The sequence below is a fragment of the Oncorhynchus gorbuscha genome, unplaced genomic scaffold (genome assembly GCF_021184085.1).
Source record: "Oncorhynchus gorbuscha isolate QuinsamMale2020 ecotype Even-year unplaced genomic scaffold, OgorEven_v1.0 Un_scaffold_569, whole genome shotgun sequence".
Lineage (NCBI taxonomy): Eukaryota > Metazoa > Chordata > Actinopteri > Salmoniformes > Salmonidae > Oncorhynchus > Oncorhynchus gorbuscha.
Window position 1 is genome coordinate 87,501 of NW_025745403.1, and position 10,000 is coordinate 97,500.

The 10,000-nt window shown below is 43.4% G+C and overlaps 1 pseudogene; it reads right to left on the reverse strand.

The window, feature by feature from the left end:
- LOC124018708 overlaps window positions 1-10,000 on the reverse strand; it is a 72,286-nt pseudogene that overhangs the window by 28,496 nt on the left and 33,790 nt on the right.

Consider the following 10,000-nt stretch of genomic DNA (forward strand, 5'->3'; position numbering starts at 1 on the left):
CCATATGATTGATATTGATCAGTTCTTCGATTGATATTGTTCAGTCATATTATTGTTATTGATCAGTTCTTCGATTGATATTGATAAGTCATATGATTGATATTGATCAGTCATATGATTGATATTGATCAGCCATTTAATTGAAATTGATCAGGATTGATATTGATCAGTCATATGATTGATATTGATAAGTCATATGATTGATATTGTAAGTCATATGATTGATATTGATAAGTCATGATTGATATTGATCAGCCATTTAATTGATATTGATCAGTTCTTCAATTGATATTGATCAGCCATATGATTGATATTGATCAGCCATTTAATTGTTATTGATCAGTTCTTCTATTGATATTGATCAGACATATTATTGATATTGATAAGTCATGATTGATTTTGATCAGCCATTTGATTGATATTGATCAGTCATGTGATTGATATTGATCAGTTCTTAGATTGATATTGATCAGCCATATGATTGATATTGATCAGCCATATGATTGATATTGATCAGCCATTTAATTGATATTGATCAGTCATGTGATTGATATTGATCCAGTTCTTAGATTGATATTGATCAGCCATATGATTGATATTGATCAGCCATTTAATTGATATTGATCAGTTCTTGATTGATATTGATCAGACATATTATTGATATTGATAAGTCATGATTGATTTTGATCAGCCATTTAATTGATATTAATCAGTTCTTCGATTGATATTGATCAGCCATATGATTGATATTGATCAGTTCTTCGATTGATATTGATCAGTTCTTCGATTGATATTGTTCAGTCATATTATTGTTATTGATCAGTTCTTCGATTGATATTGATAAGTCATATGATTGATATTGATCAGTCATATGATTGATATTGATCAGCCATTTAATTGAAATTGATCAGTTCTTCGATTGATATTGATCAGTCATATGATTGATATTGATCAGTCATATGATTGATATTGATAAGTCATGATTGATATTGATCAGCCATTTAATTGATATTGATCAGTTCTTCAATTGATATTGATCAGCCATATGATTGATATTGATCAGCCATTTAATTGTTATTGATCAGTTCTTCTATTGATATTGATCAGCCATTTAATTGTTATTGATCAGTTCTTCTATTGATATTGATCAGACATATTATTGATATTGATAAGTCATGATTGATTTTGATCAGCCATTTAATTGATATTGATCAGTCATGTGATTGATATTGATCAGTTCTTAGATTGATATTGATCAGCCATATGATTGATATTGATAAGTCATGATTGATATTGATCAGCCATTTAATTGATATTGATCAGTTCTTCAATTGATATTGATCAGCCATATGATTGATATTGATCAGCCATTTAATTGTTATTGATCAGTTCTTCTATTGATATTGATCAGACATATTATTGATATTGATAAGTCATGATTGATTTTGATCAGCCATTTAATTGATATTGATCAGTCATGTGATTGATATTGATCAGTTCTTAGATTGATATTGATCAGCCATATGATTGATATTGATCAGCCATATGATTGATATTGATCAGCCATTTAATTGATATTGATCAGTCATGTGATTGATATTGATCCGTTCTTAGATTGATATTGATCAGCCATATGATTGATATTGATCAGCCATTTAATTGATATTGATCAGTTCTTCTATTGATATTGATCAGACATATTATTGATATTGATAAGTCATGATTGATTTTGATCAGCCATTTAATTGATATTAATCAGTTCTTCGATTGATATTGATCAGCCATATGATTGATATTGATCAGTTCTTCGATTGATATTGATCAGTTCTTCGATTGATATTGTTCAGTCATATTATTGTTATTGATCAGTTCTTCGATTGATATTGATAAGTCATATGATTGATATTGATCAGTCATATGATTGATATTGATCAGCCATTTAATTGAAATTGATCAGTTCTTCGATTGATATTGATCAGTCATATGATTGATATTGATCAGTCATATGATTGATATTGATAAGTCATGATTGATATTGATCAGCCATTTAATTGATATTGATCAGTTCTTCAATTGATATTGATCAGCCATATGATTGATATTGATCAGCCATTTAATTGTTATTGATCAGTTCTTCTATTGATATTGATCAGACATATTATTGATATTGATAAGTCATGATTGATTTTGATCAGCCATTTAATTGATATTGATCAGTCATGTGATTGATATTGATCCGTTCTTAGATTGATATTGATCAGCCATATGATTGATATTGATCAGCCATTTAATTGATATTGATCAGTTTGATATTGATCAGACATATTGATATTGATAAGTCATGATTGATTTTGATGATATTAATGTGTTCTTGATTGTATTGATCAGCCATATGATTGATATTGATCAGTTCTTCGATTGATATTGATCAGTTCTTCAATTGATATCGATCAGTCATATGATTGATCAGTTCTTAGATTGATATTGATCAGCCATATGATTGATATTGATCAGCCATATGATTGATATTGATCAGCCATTTAATTGATATTGATCAGTCATGTGATTGATATTGATCAGTTCTTAGATTGATATTGATCAGCCATATGATTGATATTGATCAGCCATATGATTGATATTGATCAGCCATTTAATTGATATTGATCAGTCATGTGATTGATATTGATCAGTTCTTAGATTGATATTGATCAGCCATATGATTGATATTGATCAGCCATATGATTGATATTGATCAGCCATTTAATTGATATTGATCAGCCATTTAATTGATATTGATCAGCCATATGATTGATATTGATCAGCCATTTAATTGATATTGATCAGCCATATGATTGATATTGATCAGCCATTTAATTGATATTGATCAGCCATTTAATTGATATTGATCAGCCATTTAATTGATATTGATCAGCCATTTAATTGATATTGATCAGCCATTTAATTGATATTGATCAGCCATATGATTGATATTGATCAGCCATTTAATTGATATTGATCAGGAACCAGTCACATTGTATTGAAATTTTGTGGTGTGTCCCTGTGTGTGTGAGGGGTGAAATGGTGAAATGGTGTGTCCCTGTGTGTGTGAGGGGTGAAATGGTGTGTCCCTGTGTGGTGAGGGTGTCCCTGTGTGTGTGAGGGGTGAAATGGTGTGTCCCTGTGTGTGTGAGGGGTGAAATGGTGTGTCCCTGTGTGTGTGAGGGGTGAAATGGTGTGTCCCTGTGTGTGTGAGGGGTGAAATGGTGTGTCCCTGTGTGTGAGGGGTGAAATGGTGTGTCCCTGTGTGTGTGAGGGTGAAATGGTGTGTCCCTGTGTGTGTGAGGGGTGAAATGGTGTGTCCCTGTGTGTGAGGGGTGAAATGGTGTGTCCCTGTGTGTGTGAGGGGTGAAATGGTGTGTCCCTGTGTGTGTGAGGGGTGAAATGGTGTGTCCCTGTGTGTGTGAGGGGTGAAATGGTGTGTCCCTGTGTGTGAGGGGTGAGGGGTGAAATGGTGTGTCCCTGTGTGTGTGAGGGGTGAAATGGTTTGTCCCTGTGTGTGTGAGGGGTGAAATGGTGTGTCCCTGTGTGTGTGAAATGGTTTGTCCCTGTGTGGGGTGAAATGGTGAAATGGTTGTCCCTGTGTGTGTGAGGGGTGAAATGGTGTGTCCCTGTGTGTGTGAGGGGTGAAATGGTGTGTCCCTGTGTGTGTGAGGGGTGAAATGGTGTGTCCCTGTGTGTGTGAGGGGTGAAATGGTGTGTCCCTGTGTGTGTGAGGGGTGAAATGGTGTGTCCCTGTGTGTGTGAGGGGTGAAATGGTGTGTCCCTGTGTGTGTGAGGGGTGAAATGGTGTGTCCCTGTGTGTGTGAGGGGTGAAATGGTGTGTCCCTGTGTGTGAGGGGTGAAATGGTGTGTCCCTGTGGGTGAAATGGTGTGTCCCTGTGTGTGTGAGGGGTGAAATGGTGTGTCCCTGTGTGTGTGAGGGGTGAAATGGTGTGTCCCTGTGTGTGTGAGGGGTGAAATGGTGTGTCCCTGTGTGTGTGAGGGGTGAAATGGTGTGTCCCTGTGTGTGTGAGGGGTGAAATGGTGTGTCCCTGTGTGTGTGAGGGTGAAATGGTGTGTCCCTGTGTGTGAGGGGTGAAATGGTGTGTCCCTGTGGGTGAGGGGTGAAATGGTGTGTCCCTGTGTGTGTGAGAGGGGTGAAATGGTGTGTCCCTGTGTGTGTGAGGGGTGAAATGGTGTGTCCCTGTGTGTGTGAGGGGTGAAATGGTGTGTCCCTGTGTGTGTGAGGGATGAAATGGCGTGTCCCTGTGTGTGTGAGGGGTGAAATGGTGTGTCCCTGTGTGTGTGAGGGGTGAAATGGTGTGTCCCTGTGTGTGTGTGAGGGGTGAAATGGTGTGTCCCTGTGTGTGTGAGGGTGAAATGGTGTGTCCCTGTGTGTGTGAGGGGTGAAATGGTTTGTCCCTGTGTGTGTGAGGGGTGAAATGGTGTGTCCCTGTGTGTGTGAGGGGTGAAAGGGGTGAAATGGTGTGTCCCTGTGTGTGTGAGGGGTGAAATGGTGTGTCCCTGTGTGTGTGAGGGGTGAAATGGTGTGTCCCTGTGTGTGTGAGGGGTGAAATGGTGTGTCCCTGTGTGTGTGAGGGGTGAAATGGTGTGTCCCTGTGTGTGTGAGGGGTGAAATGGTGTGTCCCTGTGTGTGTGAGGGTGAAATGGTGTGTCCCTGTGAGGGGTGAAATGGTGTGTCCCTGTGTGTGAGGGTGAAATGGTGTGTCCCTGTGTGTGTGAGGGGTGAAATGGTGTGTCCCTGTGTGTGTGAGGGGTGAAATGGTGTGTCCCTGTGTGTGTGAGGGGTGAAATGGTGTGTCCCTGTGTGTGTGAGGGGTGAAATGGTGTGTCCCTGTGTGTGTGAGGGGTGAAATGGTGTGTCCCTGTGTGTGTGAGGGGTGAAATGGTGTGTCCCTGTGTGTGTGAGGGGTGAAATGGTGTGTCCCTGTGTGTGTGAGGGGTGAAATGGTGTGTCCCTGTGTGTGTGAGGGGTGAAATGGTGTGTCCCTGTGTGTGTGAGGGGTGAAATGGTGTGTCCCTGTGTGTGTGAGGGGTGAAATGGTGTGTCCCTGTGTGTGTGAGGGGTGAAATGGTGTGTCCCTGTGTGTGTGAGGGGTGAAATGGTGTGTCCCTGTGTGTGTGAGGGGTGAAATGGTGTGTCCCTGTGTGTGTGAGGGGTGAAATGGTGTGTCCCTGTGTGTGTGAGGGGTGAAATGGTGTGTCCCTGTGTGTGTGAGGGGTGAAATGGTGTGTCCCTGTGTGGTGAGGGGGGGTGTCCCTGTGTGTGTGAGGGGTGAAATGGTGTGTCCCTGTGTGTGTGAGGGGTGAAATGGTGTGTCCCTGTGTGTGAGGGGTGAAATGGTGTGTCCCTGTGTGTGTGAGGGGTGAAATGGTGTGTCCCTGTGTGTGTGAGGGGTGAAATGGTGTGTCCCTGTGTGTGTGAGGGGTGAAATGGTGTGTCCCTGTGTGTGTGAGGGGTGAAATGGTGTGTCCCTGTGTGTGAGGGGTGAAATGGTGTGTCCCTGTGTGTGTGAGGGGTGAAATGGTTTGTCCCTGTGTGTGTGGGGTGAAATGGTGTGTCCCTGTGTGTGTGAGGGGTGAAATGGTGTGTCCCTGTGTGTGTGAGGGGTGAAATGGTGTGTCCCTGTGTGTGTGAGGGGTGAAATGGTGTGTCCCTGTGTGTGTGAGGGGTGAAATGGTGTGTCCCTGTGTGTGTGAGGGGTGAAATGGTGTGTCCCTGTGTGTGTGAGGGTGAAATGGTGTGTCCCTGTGTGTGTGAGGGGTGAAATGGTGTGTCCCTGTGTGTGTGAGGGGTGAAATGGTGTGTCCCTGTGTGTGTGAGGGGTGAAATGGTGTGTCCCTGTGTGTGTGAGGGGTGAAATGGTGTGTCCCTGTGTGTGTGAGGGGTGAAATGGTGTGTCCCTGTGTGTGTGAGGGGTGAAATGGTGTGTCCCTGTGTGTGTGAGGGGTGAAATGGTGTGTCCCTGTGTGTGTGAGGGGTGAAATGGTGTGTCCCTGTGTGTGTGAGGGGTGAAATGGTGTGTCCCTGTGTGTGTGAGGGGTGAAATGGTGTGTCCCTGTGTGTGTGAGGGGTGAAATGGTGTGTCCCTGTGTGTGTGAGGGGTGAAATGGTGTGTCCCTGTGTGTGTGAGGGGTGAAATGGTGTGTCCCTGTGTGTGTGAGGGGTGAAATGGTGTGTCCCTGTGTGTGTGAGGGGTGAAATGGTGTGTCCCTGTGTGTGTGAGGGGTGAAATGGTGTGTCCCTGTGTGTGTGAGGGGTGAAATGGTGTGTCCCTGTGTGTGTGAGGGGTGAAATGGTGTGTCCCTGTGTGTGTGAGGGGTGAAATGGTGTGTCCCTGTGTGTGTGAGGGGTGAAATGGTGTGTCCCTGTGTGTGTGAGGGGTGAAATGGTGTGTCCCTGTGTGTGTGAGGGGTGAAATGGTGTGTCCCTGTGTGTGAGGGGTGAAATGGTGTGTCCCTGTGTGTGTGGGGTGAAATGGTGTGTCCCTGTGTGTGTGAGGGGTGAAATGGTGAAATGTCCCTGTGTGTGTGAGGGGTGAAATGGTGTGTCCCTGTGTGTGTGAGGGGTGAAATGGTGTGTCCCTGTGTGTGTGAGGGGTGAAATGGTGTGTCCCTGTGTGTGTGAGGGGTGAAATGGTGTGTCCCTGTGTGTGTGAGGGGTGAAATGGAAATGTGTCCCTGTGTGTGTGAGGGGTGAAATGGTGTGTCCCTGTGTGTGTGAGGGGTGAAATGGTGTGTCCCTGTGTGTGTGAGGGGTGAAATGGTGTGTCCCTGTGTGTGTGAGGGGTGAAATGGTGTGTCCCTGTGTGTGTGAGGGGTGAAATGGTGTGTCCCTGTGTGTGTGAGGGGTGAAATGGTGTGTCCCTGTGTGTGTGAGGGGTGAAATGGTGTCCCTGTCCCTGTGTGTGTGAGGGGTGAAATGGTGTGTCCCTGTGTGTGTGAGGGGTGAAATGTGTCCCTGTGTGTGTGAGGGGTGAAATGGTGTGTCCCTGTGTGTGTGAGGGGTGAAATGGTGTGTCCCTGTGTGTGTGAGGGGTGAAATGGTGTGTCCCTGTGTGTGTGAGGGGTGAAATGGTGTGTCCCTGTGTGTGTGAGGGGTGAAATGGTGTGTCCCTGTGTGTGTGAGGGGTGAAATGGTGTGTCCCTGTGTGTGTGAGTGGGTGAAATGGTGTGTCCCTGTGTGTGTGAGGGGTGAAATGGTGTGTCCCTGTGTGTGTGAGGGGTGAAATGGTGTGTCCCTGTGTGTGAGGGTGAAATGGTGTGTCCCTGTGTGTGTGAGGGGTGAAATGGTGTGTCCCTGTGTGTGTGAGGGGTGAAATGGTGTGTCCCTGTGTGTGTGAGGGGTGAAATGGTGTGTCCCTGTGTGTGTGAGGGGTGAAATGGTGTGTCCCTGTGTGTGTGAGGGGTGAAATGGTGTGTCCCTGTGTGTGACGGGTGAAAGGGAGGGGTGAAATGGTGTGTCCCTGTGTGTGTGAGGGATGAAATGGTGTGTCCCTGTGTGTGAGGGGTGAGTCCCTGTGGGTGATTACCTGACTGGCCAGTTTCTCATATTCCTCCATGAGGCTCTCATTCTCCTGGTTGACCCCAGAATTGTACAGATACGGTTAGCTGCTGTCTCCGCCTGTAGAGACACACAGCAACGGGTCACATGACAGTCCCATCCTTTGGATAATTATATGGAAACCATCTGGACGGTGTGTGATGCTAATGTGACCTAGCACCTGAAAAAAAAACAATGTGATGACAGCTAAGGTTTAAAATCAGAGTATTAATTGGTTATATTGTTTGGATAAAAAAGTATTTTAATGTTTCAGACAGGAACACAAAGGAATTCATGATAAAATTATAATTCATTATGTGAGAACCTAGTTACAGTGAGGTGGTAGTATTTTCATGTGGTAATTCAAGCCTGGCAAACGGGTACTTAACAATAATCACTCTGCAGTCCAAAACCACACACACATCCACTCAAACGGTCTCTCTACCTGCTCTGCTCCAGCAAAAGCATGGTAGAAACAGGAAACATAGGTCATGATAGCTCTCTCGTCGGGCTTGGGGCTGTTGATGATGTCTGGAGTGGGGGGGTAGATGAGGGAGAAAAGGACAGAAAAAAGCTCTGAGATGACTATCACACTGATGTTTACAGGTCAAGAGTATCAAATCAAACTGAGGACTGGTCAGGTTCAGTGGGTAAAACAAAGGAGAGCCTTGTGCGTGAAGGGAGAGAGAGAGTGAGAATGGAGGGCGATAGTGAGAGGGAGGGAAACAGGGAGGGAGACAGAGAGAAAGAGAGAGAGGAAGAGAGAGAGAGAGAGAGAGAGAGAGAGAGAGAGAGAGAGAGAGAGAGAGAGAGAGAGAGAGAGAGAGAGGGGGGAGGGAGGGAGGAGAGAGAGAGGCAGAGAGAGAGAGAGAGAGAGAGAGAGAGAGAGGGAGAGATTCCTCACTCGCTAGATTATTAAAGGGCTAGTTGGGCTATTAAAGGGGAATTACACAAGAACATCTCAATTTGATAGTTTTCTTCCAGACCTCCATTTTTTTTATTCAGATGTGATTTAAACATCAACTCAGAACATCCAATTTTGTTGTTTCTCTACGAAGAATTGTAATTTTGAGAGTGAAAGACAAAAATAATTTAAAACCAGGAAAAATTTACCCAGGAAAAAAACACAATTTGGGAAAATATAAAACCTAATTTTGGGGGGAAAAAATCTCAGATGTTATAGGTCCAAAATCACAGATTTTATAGGGACAAAATCACAGATTTTATAGGTCCAAAATCACCGATTTTATAGGGCCAGAATCACAGATTTTATAGGGCCAAAATCACAGATTTTAGAGGTCCAAAATCACAGATTTTATAGGGCCAAAATCACAGATTTTATAGGGCCAAAATCACAGATTTTATAGGGCCAAAATCACAGATTTTATAGGCTAAAATCTCAGATTTTATAGGGCCAAAATCACAGATTTTAGAGGTCCAAAATCACAGATTTTATAGGGCCAAAATCACAGATTTTATAGGGCCTCCTTTAAAGATTAACCTTTATTTTAGCAGGTATATTGACAGAAAACATATCGCACTACTTTCTCTTGCTCATGAAGGACTTGGGGAAGAGTTTCCTGGTGGAAAAAAATAGTAGCGAAATGCCAAATGTTTGATAAAAAAAAAAAGTAGCTCTCATACTAAAAAAGGTTGGAGACCCCTGATCTAAAATATTTACCTTCAGCGTCCAACATCTTGGGGATGTCCAGGTATTTCTCTGCCACATCAAAGGCCAGGTTCATATTACCCAGAGGGTCATCCTGGTTAGAAGACATCATAACGAGACACATAAAAACACTGTTTAACTAACATATTCATCCACACTGTCTTCAACTCATCATCCATCATACTATTACCGTGTAACTCAATACAGGCTAGAACATGTAAACAGTTTCAACATTCAACATGGCAACTCCAGGAGACATACAATTCATTAGTAGACCTTCGGCCTTGGTCCTAGACACTGTTCCTTGAAGTACCAGGTGGTACCAACCAGGTGTTCTAATATCCCAGATGATACCAACCAGGTGTTCTAATATCCCAGATGATACCAACCAGGTGTTCTAATTCCCAATATCCCAGATGGTACCAACCAGGTGTTCTAATATCCCAGATGGTACCAACCAGGTGTTCTAATATCCCAGATGGTACCAACCAGGTGTTCTAATATCCCAGATGGTACCAACCAGGTGTTCTAATATCCCAGATGGTACCAACCAGGTGTTCTAATATCCCAGATGGTACAAACCAGGTGTTCTAATATCCCAGATGATACCAACCAGGTGTTCTAATATCCCAGATGGTACCAACCAGGTGTTCTAATATCCCAGATGGTACCCAACCAGGTGTTCTAATATCCCAGATGGTACCAACCAGGTGTTCTAATATCCCAGA